The sequence below is a fragment of the Aethalodelphis obliquidens genome, unplaced genomic scaffold, assembly GCF_003676395.1.
Source record: "Aethalodelphis obliquidens isolate GAN/ISIS:26980383/991018 unplaced genomic scaffold, ASM367639v1 scaffold1, whole genome shotgun sequence".
Taxonomy (NCBI): domain Eukaryota; kingdom Metazoa; phylum Chordata; class Mammalia; order Artiodactyla; family Delphinidae; genus Aethalodelphis; species Aethalodelphis obliquidens.
The window spans coordinates 96,064,061-96,076,410 of record NW_020837945.1 but is presented as its reverse complement, the minus strand read 5'-3'; the positions used below and the strand labels follow the sequence as shown (position 1 = coordinate 96,076,410).

The following is a 12,350-nucleotide window of genomic DNA, read 5'->3' as shown; positions in this document are numbered from 1 at the left end:
GGGGTGGGCTGCAGTTATGACTCTAAGGGATAGAAGATGGAAGACATGACGGGGTGTCACTTCTGTGGCTTCTGTCACAGGTCCTCTCTCTCATTCTCTTTGGATTGCTCGCTCTGGAGGAAGCCAGCTTTTCTGTCTCCAGGCGGACCTGTGGAGAGGACGGTGTGACTGAACTCGCCAATAGATCTTCTGAGGCCTGCCAATAGCCACGTGACTCTTCCCCAGGTCAAGCCTTGAGATGACTATCCAGCTCCTGCCCACAGCTTGACGGCAGCCCTGTGGCTGACCCTGAGCCAGAGGCCCCCAGCTAAGCCGCTCCTGGGTTCCTGACCCACAGAAACTGTGATAATAAGTATGTGTTGTTTCCAGCCACTAATGGAATAATTTGTTTTGTAGCAATAGATTCCTAAAACAAACAAACAAATTGCATTGATAAACATAGATAGCGTGCTTCCCATGTTCACTTTTTGATTTGGAAGATGGGCTTTTGAAGTCATTTCCCCACAAGCCATGTTGATTTAGTTGATCTTTGCTTTCTTTCATTTTTAATGTGAAAACAACAGGGTTTTTTCCTGACATAAAATTATATTATACTATCAAACATGCTTGTGGACCAAAGAGGGAGTATTGGTAACTTTGAGGGGATAGAGAGAGAAAGAGAGAGAAAGGCTCAGAGAGAGAAATAATACTTTCAAAGTTCAAAATTTTAAGAACTATTTTGTCACATAACCTTTCACCTGCTGTTATTCCCAGCATATAAAAGTTTCACAAGGTGCCAAACGTGAGTTAACAGGTGTTATGGTATGGGATAAAAAGAAAGCTTAATTAATACTTTTAGTGGCAAAGGGATCATGGGATTCCATCCATATGATGGCTTTTGAATTTCTTTTCCCTGCTAAATGAGTCAATTGAGTTGGTAACTGATTCACTTGAACAGATGTGTCTCAATGTTACTCTAAGGAAAATGTCCTTATGTCATCCTGGCATGTACTATCACCAAAAAAAGCACTGTGCTTAATTTTAGAACCATGCATAAAAAGAGAACCACGTAAAGGAGGCTCTCCTCAGCTCTAAGCACTCTTCTTTGGAAGGAAAGGAGACTGAAGTTGCTTGTCCACACTAAGATTATTCTTTCCAGATTCATGACTCTAGGGTACCTTTTAACAAAAGACCCACTTTAGTAATCAAAATTATTTTGAAGGGTGAAAACTTTACTCATATTATCATATAGAAATAGTTTTTAACTCTTCTGCAAATTCAACTTTAGTCTTGATTGTACTGTGTACCCTTTGGGAGAATAAAATAAAGAACAGCAAAAACAACAACAAAATTCTCTCTCATGTTTGAAAAACAATCACAATAAAAATGTGTTTGCTAAATAGGCTCTTCTGACTTATGAAACATTCTGTTTAGACAAGGGGAATAAACATCCATATAATGGAGTACTATGTAACTGTTCCTCTATGGAAGTATTAAACAGCTATTAAAAAGCAATAATAGGGGCTTCCCTGGTGGCGCAGTGGTTGAGAGTCTGCCTGCCGATGCAGGGGACACGGGTTCGTGCCCCGGTCCAGGAAGATCCCACATGCCACGGAGCAGCTGGGCCCGTGAGACGTGGCCGCTGAGCCTGCGCGTCCAGAGCCTGTGTCTGCAACGGGAGAGGCCACAACAGTGAGAGGCCTGCATACCGCAAAAAAAAAAAAAAAAGCAATAATAGAATTCAGATATCACCACTTTGCACCCCTAAAAACTAATGGACCTAAACAGTGATCATAAATGACTATTAACACCACAAAAAGAGAAACAACCAGACATTATATGCCTCCTCATGGAAGCTTATGAAACTGTTATGAATATAGCAAAATCCAAACTGGGGGAAACTGTGTAGTAGAAATGACTTGATTTTCTTCAACAAATAAATTGCAAGGAGAAACAGAGAAAGGGAAAAGGGAAACCAATAGATTAAAAGATACTAAAGATTTAAATCACCCAGATGTAAAAGTTTTAGGAACAGGTGGTGATGATGGTGGTGCTACATTGTGAATGTTGTTATTGCCACTGAACCGTACACTTTAAATTGGTTAAAATCACAACTTTTATGTTATATATATTTTACCACAATAAATTTTTTAAAGGTTCATATCACCAATACAATTATTTGGATGCCTATTGAATATATTGTTTAAAAAAAAGAGAAATAATTGGGGAAATTTGAACATGATTGATGATATTCACTTCTATTAAAGAATTATTGTCTGTTTTTTAGATGCAATAATAGTGACATTTTTATTGTGGTAAGAACATTTAACATGAAATCTTTCCTCTTAACAAATATTTATGTGCACAATACAATATTGTTAAGGCACAATGTCGTGTAGCAGATCTCTAGAACTTAGTCATCTTACCTAAGTTGTTTTTTTTTTTTTTGAGTTCTTATCTCTTAGAGATGTATACTGAAATATGTACAGATAAAATGATATATATTGGATCTGGGATTCGATTTTACTTGACCTACAATCTAATAAATTATCCACTTATTATTTTATGGAGCCTGGCAGAATACTCAAGACCCTTGGGTCAGAGACAAAGAACTTTATTACTCATGACACAATAAGCAGCACAAACATTAGCATATTTGTTTTGGGTCCCCTTGCTTTCGGTGCCACCGGGGTAACACAGATGGATGGCTGCACGTGCAGTGGGTTGCTTCACAGCTGTGGAACACTGAGTTTGGGGAACTCACTAGTCTTACAGCAAACAGTAAGAGCAAGAAAGACCTACTGTTTGTCCAGGGGTGGGAGTGGAGGGTGGAGGGGTGGGGAGGAGATGTTACCTCATTTCTTAAAGTTACTGAGTACACAATCAACCTTGAGCAATGGGCCTGGTGAAAGCAGTCAGGGCCTTGGCATCTTGGTCCATCCAGTAAGATCTGTAGGAACTTAAGAGGCCCAAAGAAGAGTCTCTCTCCCAACAATATCATGACATGAATTTGCTTCAAAAAATCCATTGAGAAATGAGGGTTTGGTAAGTCAGTGGGAGTATAGTGAAACAAGTTTGGCCATGAGTCGATACTTGTTGAAGCTGGGTTGTGAGTATATATGAGTATATAAGGTCCATGGTACTCTTCACCGTTTTTTTTGTATATGTTTGAACTTTTCCACAATAAAAGTTTTTTAAAAATCTGTTTACTAAAGAGTTATCTTATACAATATGTATGGATTCCAATATTTTTTAATAAAATAGAATATGCAAAAATACATATGTTATTTTTAATTTATGGAATATTTTGTTCTGCCCAATACTAAGAATATACTTCAAGCAAATGCTATTCCTCATTATGGTAAATATATACATTGTCATCTCATTACAAATATATGAAAGGTCTGTTTTATAGAGAGTTGTAGTCAATTTACTGTACTTCTCCAGCCTGTCCTCTGCCAAGTGAATGTGTCTTCACATAAGCCAACAACATGAGGTCCAAGGTCTTCGATGTATCTGCTAAGAATCCTGAGATGTCATTGTACAGCTGTGAAAAGTTAATCTCCCCAGGAAAGGTAAGAGTTCACTTGAACATCATTGGGTGCTATTTTGAAAAAAATCAGAATGCTTTTAGGTTGTGCACATATATTTTTTAAACTAAACTTCTAATGTATTTCACCACTACCACCCTCATTCCCTAAGGAATGGCTCATTCCCTAAGGGGTGGATTTTATTTTGCTAGTTAGAGTGACAAAAAGTTTACTGATTGTTTAATTGAATTAGATTATTATCTCTTTCATTTTGCTAAGAAGTTATTCTCATCAAATAAAACAAAAGCAGGGACTTCCCTGGTGGCACAGTGGTTAAGAATCTGCCTGCCAATGCAGGGGACACGGGTTCGAGCCCTGGTCCGGGAAGATCCCACATGTTGCAGAACAACTAAGCCTGTGCACCACAACTACTGAGCCTGTGCTCTAGAGCCCGTGAGCCACAACTACTGAGCCTGCATACCACAGCTGAAGCCCGCACGCCTAGAGCCCATGCTCTGCAACAAGAGAAGGTCCACTGCATGGACCTAAAGTCTGTCATATAGAGTGAAGTCAGAAAGAGAAAAATACCGTATGCTAACACATATATATGGAATCTAAAAAAAAAAGAGAAAAAGAAAAAATGGTTCTCATGAACCTAGGGGCAGGACAGGAATAAAGATGCAGACGTAGAAAATGGACTTGAGAACATGGGGAAGGGTAAGCTGGGACGAAGTGAGAGAGTGGCATGTACTTATATATACTACCAAATGTAAAATAGATAGCTAGTGGGAAGCAGCCGCATAGCACAGGGAGATCAGCTGGGTGCTTTGTGACCACCTAGAGGGCTGGGATAAGGAGGGTGGGAGGGAGACGCAAGAGAGAGGGGATATGGGGATATATGTATACATAAAGCTGATTCAGTTTGTTATACAGCAGAAACACAACATTGTAAAGCAATTATACTCCAATAAAGATGTTAAAAAAAAAAAGCCACCGCAATGAGAAGACCGTGCACCACAACCAAGAGTAGACTCCGCTCGCTGCAACTAGAGAAAGCCCGCACGCAGCAGCAAAGACCCAATGCGGCCAAAAATAAATAAATACATACATAAATTAAAAAAGAAACAAAACCAAAAGCAAGGATCTCAAATACCTTGTTACTGTAAACAAATTTATCACCTTTTTTCCTAGTTCAGGCTGCTATAATAAAATACTATAGACTGGGTGGCTTATAAGCAACAGAAGTGTATTTCTCACAGTTCTGGAAGCTGGAAATCCAAGATCAGGGTGCCAGCACGGTCAGGTTCTGGTAAGAGTCCTCTTCCAGGTTGCAGACTGCTGACTTCTCATTGTATCCTCACATGGTAGAACTCAGAAAGCTGGAGCAAACTCTTATGACCCTTCTTAGAAGGGCATTAATCCCATTCTTGAGGGCTCTACCTTCATGACCTCATGACCTCTCAAAGGCCCTACCTCCTCATACCATCACATTGGGGGTTAGGATTTCAACATAATTTTGGAGGAACACAGTTTATAACACCTTCATAGGCCCATTTTCTGTTAGTCTTCTCTCAACATTCTTGGGTTCTTTGATGTCTAAAACATTAGTCAGCAATCTCAGATGCCCCTCTGTCTTTTTGGGGTAGGGGAAATAGCCAAATTTCTGAACTTTTTTTTTCACAGTTACACTCCTATATAGAGAAGAGCTAATTTCACTTCAAAAAGGATGTTTCTCTCCTAATAGGCTGGGCCACGAACTGCCTTGAATCACAGACTAGAAATGCCTTTCAACTGCTCTTTGAACACTGCATAATGTCCTGTGGAAGCTAGAAATTTCAGTGCTTTCTATATGGGACAGGTAGATAATTTGTTGAACGCTCAACTTGTTTCTTGACATTTGTGAGACTAACCCAACCAGTTTTGTGAAGGAAGCACAATATTTGTTGGAGTTATGTCAAATGCAGTGCTGTGTTTTGCCTTGATAACAGAACTCTGCTGCAGTTATTTTTTTTTTTTACTTTCAAAACAGGTATGATAAGTGTTTATGAAAAGCATTTGTATAATTTAATAAATAGTGGGAAACAGTTCCCTGACATTTTCAAAACTTCAGTTGCAGACCTCTACTAAGGCAACACCTTTTTCATACATTTAGGTCCCCAGACACTGAATAAATAGAAACAGCTTCATTCCAAGCTGCAGAAAGAAATTTGGTCCATGTTAGGTTTTTTTTTATGAATTAGATGATGATCAGGTGGTTCATTGTGTTAATGAGATTGGAGTTATTATTGTAGTCTAATAGTTGGTTTAGAATCCTTTAACACTCAGCTTTTCCTAAATTATCATCTTGGCTCTTCGTGCTTTAACACCAGTGGCTACCACTAAAACCACTCATTTAATTGAGTAAACAAATAAATATTCACAGCACAGGAATCAGAATGAACCATCCCAAATCTGGTTGTATAGGCTGTATATAAGAAAGATATCAACAATTCCAAAGAATAAATCTATAAGAGGCAACATTTTTAGTCCTGGGAGAATATGAAAAAAAGTCTTTATTCCAGGCCTGATGACTGCTGCCATGCTAGAGGCATAAAAAAAATCATCACTCACCAGCCTTTGTCTACACTCACCAACTCTTTAGGTAAATCATGTACGGAATAGATTCTAAGCATTGCTTCCCTCATAGAGAACTTTCCAAAGTGAATGGTCTGTTTAGGTTACTTCTTATAATTACTATCCCTAAAACACTTGTTAATTCATAAATCAGGTCTTTCTTTTAAAATTTAGGATGAAGAATAACAATAAAATGCAAGTATTCTTGTGAAGACTCACTTTTCATGTTTGAAATCTTTAATTTGAAATAATTTTTCAATTATCTTGTTTTAGGGTGGTGTATCAATTAGGATATTCTATGATGCAAATGACAGAAAACCCAATTCATACTGGCTTAAACTATAAAAAGGAGCTTGTTGGATCTTGTAACTAAAAAGTCTAAATGTTCGGCTTCAGGCGAGGCTTATCCAGCAGTTCAAATGATGTCAGCGAGGATCCAGTTTCTCTTTGTGCTGCCTTCCTTTGACTCCAATGTTAAGTTCTATAGAAGTGGCTTCTGAGCAGTTCCAGGGCCTCTTCTCCTGATAGTGAAATGCCTCTAGCAGTCAAGACCTAATATTCTCAAATCACAGGATAGAAAGGAAGAGCATGTCTCTTCTAATAAGATTCAAACTCCTGGGAGTCACTCAGTTTCATTGATTCCTTTGGCTCCTGTGCCCAATACCTATGAGCTGGATACAGATTGGTTCATCCCTAAAGCCTGAATTTGTACATATATTTTAGCTCCTTAATTTTGTTTTTCATTTGTAATATCTCATCTCACTCTTTTGGGTATTAGCCCCTTGAAAGCAACTATGGAATCTAAATTTCTTGCACTATTTCAAAGTACCCACAACAATGAATGCTCAACAAATGGAACTGAATTATATGTAACAATGATCATAATGATCATTCTTTTATTTATGCACTGTCTCTAACATCCCAAAGTACTTTGTAAAAAATATGTTAGAGTCACAGGATGACGAATGTTCTCCATTGGGAGTGGGAGGAAAGATAAGTTAGAGTGTTTATTTATTCCTTGGGTTACTTTCCTGCAAGTCTGCTTTCCTCATAAAGCCCACAGCTCCTGTCAGGCAGCCCTCTCTAGAAACAACAGCTATGGCCCTTCCTAAGTTCCAGATTGTGGGAAACCAGCCCCTCCTCTTGTCATTTCAGGCTGGGGGATGAAAAGGTTTCCTGCTATTGCTAGTTCTTGTTGGTTTCCCTTAACCCCACTCACACCTGTGTAATTGGTCCTTCATTAAACTCTCCTCAATTATCTGGTTTAAGTGTGCCATTTGTGTCCTGCCAGCATCCTGACTTACACACACATACACTATTAGAAAATCAAACTCAAACTGCCTTAATTCATCAATGGAATTTATTGAATCATGCAGCTAAACAAAAAAGATGTCTTGCTTCAAGTCAGTGCAGTGGCTCAAATGACGGCATCAAGGCAATTAGAACTGGAAGAAACTTTATTAATCAGATTGTTATCTTGATTATAATATAATTAAATTTGTGTGCAGGAGGGATGAAAGGGTTTTTTTGGTTTGTTTTGTTTTTTGGGGTTTTTTGCTCCGTTTTGCACTAAAGAATAAGGAAAATAGTTTACTGGCCCAGTTGTTTCTGAATCCTATGTTAGCACTTTGTAAACATTTGAGATAAATAAATGAGAACTTTCAGAGGCCAAAAGCAAAACTAACTCCACAGAACTATATGGAACCTAAAGGAAAAATAATTGCTTCATCATTTTTATTTTTGCACATCATTAACTCTTTTATTCACAGTACCTGACACAGTCCTTACAGGGTAGGTTCAGTAAACTGATGGATGATGGAAAGTAGTGACTAGCTCTTTTCTCTCACGTGATGCTGGAGATGGTATAGCAACTGAGGTACCTCTCTGTTCCCAAACGCTTGCTGGCCATTCCTGCCGATTTCATGTAGTGGAGAGACTGCGGAAGACCAAGGGCACTACTAGTAAATGATTTATAGTAACCAAGGACAGCGAAACATGCACTAGTTTTAATTTTTTCAAATAAAAAGACTTTCACTCTGTACACAGTATTTCCAATAACACTATAATGTCAAAGTTAAAGAACAAGATAACATAAAGTATGCTTAAAAGTTTCTCGTTGTTTCAAGCACTTTGTTTTTCCCTGTGAACAATGGACAATTGTGCCTTTAAACTGAAATACTTGTATGAGATTTAACACAGCTGACTTTCTCTCAAAAAAAAAATTCATCTTTTACACTTTCTAAGTTAGGAAAAGATTATTTAAATGTTTTTGATTCTTTCATTTATTTCTTTTTTAGGTAACCAGTGAGTGTGTCTCTGTTGTTCCATGCTATGCCAGTGACAGCAGTTTGTCCCTTATTTAGCATGGACAAGTATAACAATCAAGAGAGTAATGTGACCATGAGAATTAATGCAAAGCACTTGCTGCCCAAGAGGCAGTAGCTGGGGTAAGATAGGGCCATGGGAATACAAGAACAATGCCCTCCTCGTCCATGCTTCCACCCAGCCAGGGCTTCCCAGAAGCCAGACCTTTGGGGGAGGTGAGAGACCACCAAGGACACTTCAACCATAGCCCACTTGGCTCTCTGGAGAACCCACACAGCATGTCTTAGTCAATTTTTTAAATTAAAAATAACTTTTTTCCCTATTCCAAAAGCAGTGCATGTTTATTATGCAGAATGTAAACATTTAAGATTAACAAAAAAAGAAAGAAAGAAGAAGGTAGGAGAGAGTAGCCTTTAATTACCTCTCTTAGGAATGAGCATGGTTAACATTTTGGTGTATACGCAAAGCTCACTCACTCCTTGTCTCCCTCTCTCTCTGGGATTTTACTATAAATATTCTTATACACCATTAATTTTATTCATCTTTTATTCCTCACAGAACCTAACACAGTCCTGCATGAGGATGTATTCAATAAAAGGATGAATGGCTGAATGTCCGAATCAGCTCCTTTTATTCCTGTGCTGCTGGAGGTTAAAATAGCAACTGCTGCACCACTCTCTTCCCATGTGCCTGCCAAAGGAGTATCAGGTATTGGGACTTATCTGAAACCATCAAGGAATCACAGTATTTGCTAACTCCACTAGAAAACCCCTCCTTAAAAGGAATGCTTCACAAGTGACAGAGCCCTTAACTTGGAGCTGGAAGATAGAAGTTTGAATTACAATTGGTCATTTTACTTCTCATTTTACTTCTTTAAGCCTCCATCTTCTAATCTGTGAAATGAAGGCATTGACCTATGATGTATAGGATCCCTAGCAGTTAATGTTCTATGTTATCTATATATGTCTGCCTATCTATCCATCCATCCAACCAAACATACATACATGTATGTGTGTATATATTTTTAAAATTTTTTTAGTGAAGAAAGGACCCAGGTGCTAGGCCTTGAGATGCTAGTATGACAAAATCTGGTTTTGTTTGCCTGTTTTGTAAAAACTGAAAGTCTTATAGGAAACCCAGCCAACATGCTTTTCCATGCCCACAAACACTCTCTGTGGCTAAACTGGGAAAATCAAAAGCATGAAAACCCAAAAGAAAAATAGAAAATAATGAAAGTATCTCTCTACATGTGGCTTTTATTAATTCTCAGATGATTGTTGTATTCTGTCTGAGGCTCCCTTTCTTGTTTCATAGCTTTACACTCTGTTGTGTCATTTTCAAAATACTCCCTCCCCCCATTTCCAAGGTTACAAGCAGAGAATAGCGCTTCACTGATCTGTGAACAATGAGCTCTGTTTGGTAAGAGAACTTGACAACTGAAGCAGAAGAAATCCTAATATCAAAACAGGTTGAGACAGGAAAATGAATAATAATTCAAGTGTCTGGGTGGAAAAGGAGTATGAACTATCACCTCCTACCCATTCCTTCCCGTCAAGCTTTGAGCCATTTTAAAACCCCATACCGATTCCTGAGAGCATTGAAGAAATGATGTGTTTCCAACATGTTCTGGCTGATGCTGAGGGCTCCTTCCCACATGTGCCTCTTCACCCTGCCTAAGCAGAGGGGATGTTAAGCATGGTGGAGGGGACCAGAGGGAACCATACTTAGAAAACCCTGCTGCTAGAAGTTTGTCCATGCAAGCGCACCGAGGCTTTCGGAACTCACCACCTCCAGAGTGTTTGCTTTTTCCAAATGATCAATCGGAACAGGTTTGTTCATTCCTAATACAGGTGAAATGCACCCAATTCTTACTTCCTCTAACTTGGGACATTCTGCCCCTATGCTTGTAGCACCACCATGCTAAGCCTGGCTGGAAATGTCTTTGATTCCTAGGGTCTAGGCCAGGCCTTGCTGACCCAGCTATCACTGCTGTGGCCCCCAAATGGGAGGTGTGCTTAACACCTGGGCCCTCCTATCCCTGCAGTGGTGGGGAGCCACTGCTGCTTCCACCTTGGCTAATAAATGCTGCTCCTCTTCCCCCTTCTTTTGCTTTTTTTTGTTTGTTTGTTTGTCTTTGGGGTTTTTTTTTGCGGTATGCGGGCCTCTCACTGTGTGGCCTCTCCCGTTGCGGAGCACAGGCTCCGGACGCACAGGCTCAGCGGCCATGGCTCACGGGCCCAACCGCTCCGCGACATGTGGGATCTTCCCGGACCGGGGCACGAACCCGTGTCCCCTGCATCGGCAGGCGGACTCTTAACCACTGCGCCACGAGGGAAGCCCTTCTTTTGCTTTTTAAACTTAAATTTTTTAGTTTAAGAAAAGTAGTGCATAGGATCACATGGCTCAAGAGGGTAAACCATGAAAAACCTGTTCCATCCCTGTCCTCCAGCCACTAATTGCCCTCCTGTAACAAGCAAAAATGTACATCTATTTTTTCACCCTCTTTTTACGCAAATATTAACATACTACATTTGAGAGGGTTTTTTTTTATGTAACAAAATATTACACTGTTGCCAGCAATGAGTGAGTGCCTGTTATTCCAGCTCTCAACAACTTTTTTTTTTTTAAGTTGAAATACAACTGATTTACAATGTTGTGTTAGTTTCAGGTGTACAGCAAAGTGATTCGGTTTCATATATATATTCTTTTTTAGATATATATTTGTTTTTAGATTCTTTTCCGTTATAGGTTATTACAAGATAATGAGTGTAGTTCCCTGTGCTACATAGTAAGTCCTTGTTGGTAATCCATTTTATATATAATAGCATGTATATTTTAATCCCAGAGTCCTAATTTATCCCTCCCACACACACAGTTCTTTTCATTAATACCCTAAGCAACTTTTACCAAGAGTCACACTAAAGCCAGAGGTCTGTGTTCTACATCAGAGGTAAGTGCTACATCAGCGATCTAAAATCTATACCTCCTCTGAAGCTAGCACTCTGTTTGGGTCTGACTTACCAGATCAGGCTCCTTTTTCTCTTGCTCTCATGCCCCACATTGTTCCTTCTGAAACTCTGGTCCCCATGAGGACCACATCCATCACACATGTTGTATATGCCTTCACAGAGTTCAAGGTCTTTTTCTTGGAAAGATGTTCAGCCACAGTGCAGATCCATGGATGCAAACAGATTCATAGTGAGAGATGAATCTTCTCAATGATCCTCTCTACAAAACCATACAAGTTCTTTTCCAGATCAGCGACAATTAAAAAAAAAAATCAGCTCCTCAGATATCACAAAAGGAAGCAGTTCTTGGGGGGGTGGGGAGGGGGAATGGAGATTACAGTACCCAAAGGTTGTCATATTAATTCTCATTCACAAACCATTCCTAACTGATGGTCTCTAGAGAGTCAAGCCAAACTGATCATTTTAAAAGTAAATAAATAGTGGCTGTATCAATTTACATTCCCACCAATGGTGCAAGAGGGTTCCTTTTTCTCCACACCCTCTCCAGCATTTATTGTTTGTAGATTTTTTTTGATACAGCCACTATGCAGAACAATATGGAGGTTCCTTAAAAAACTAAAAACAGAACTACCAGATGATCCAGCAGTTCCACTCCTGGGCATATACCCCGAGAAAACCATAATTCAAAGAGAGACATGTACCACAATGTTCATTGCAGCACTGTTTACAATAGCCAGGATATGGAAGCAACCTAAGTGTCCATCAACAGATGAATGGATAAAGAAGATGTGGCACATATATACAATGGAATATTACTCGGCCATAAAAAGAAACAAAACTGAGTTATTTGTAGTAAGGTGGATGGACCTAGAGTCTGTCATACGGAGTGAAGCAAGTCAGAAGGAGACAAACAAATACCGTTTGCTAACACATA

General features: G+C 39.3%; 1 long non-coding RNA gene across 1 annotated transcript; it reads left to right on the top strand.

Moving 5' to 3' along the window:
• Positions 1–2,935: 2,935 nt before the first annotated feature.
• LOC113623466 (uncharacterized) lies at positions 2,936–9,711 on the top strand. Its single transcript, XR_003433944.1, has 3 exons — positions 2,936–3,024; positions 3,427–3,554; positions 9,006–9,711. It is a non-coding gene; the product is annotated as an uncharacterized LOC113623466 (long non-coding RNA).
• The last annotated feature ends 2,639 nt before the right edge of the window (positions 9,712–12,350 follow it).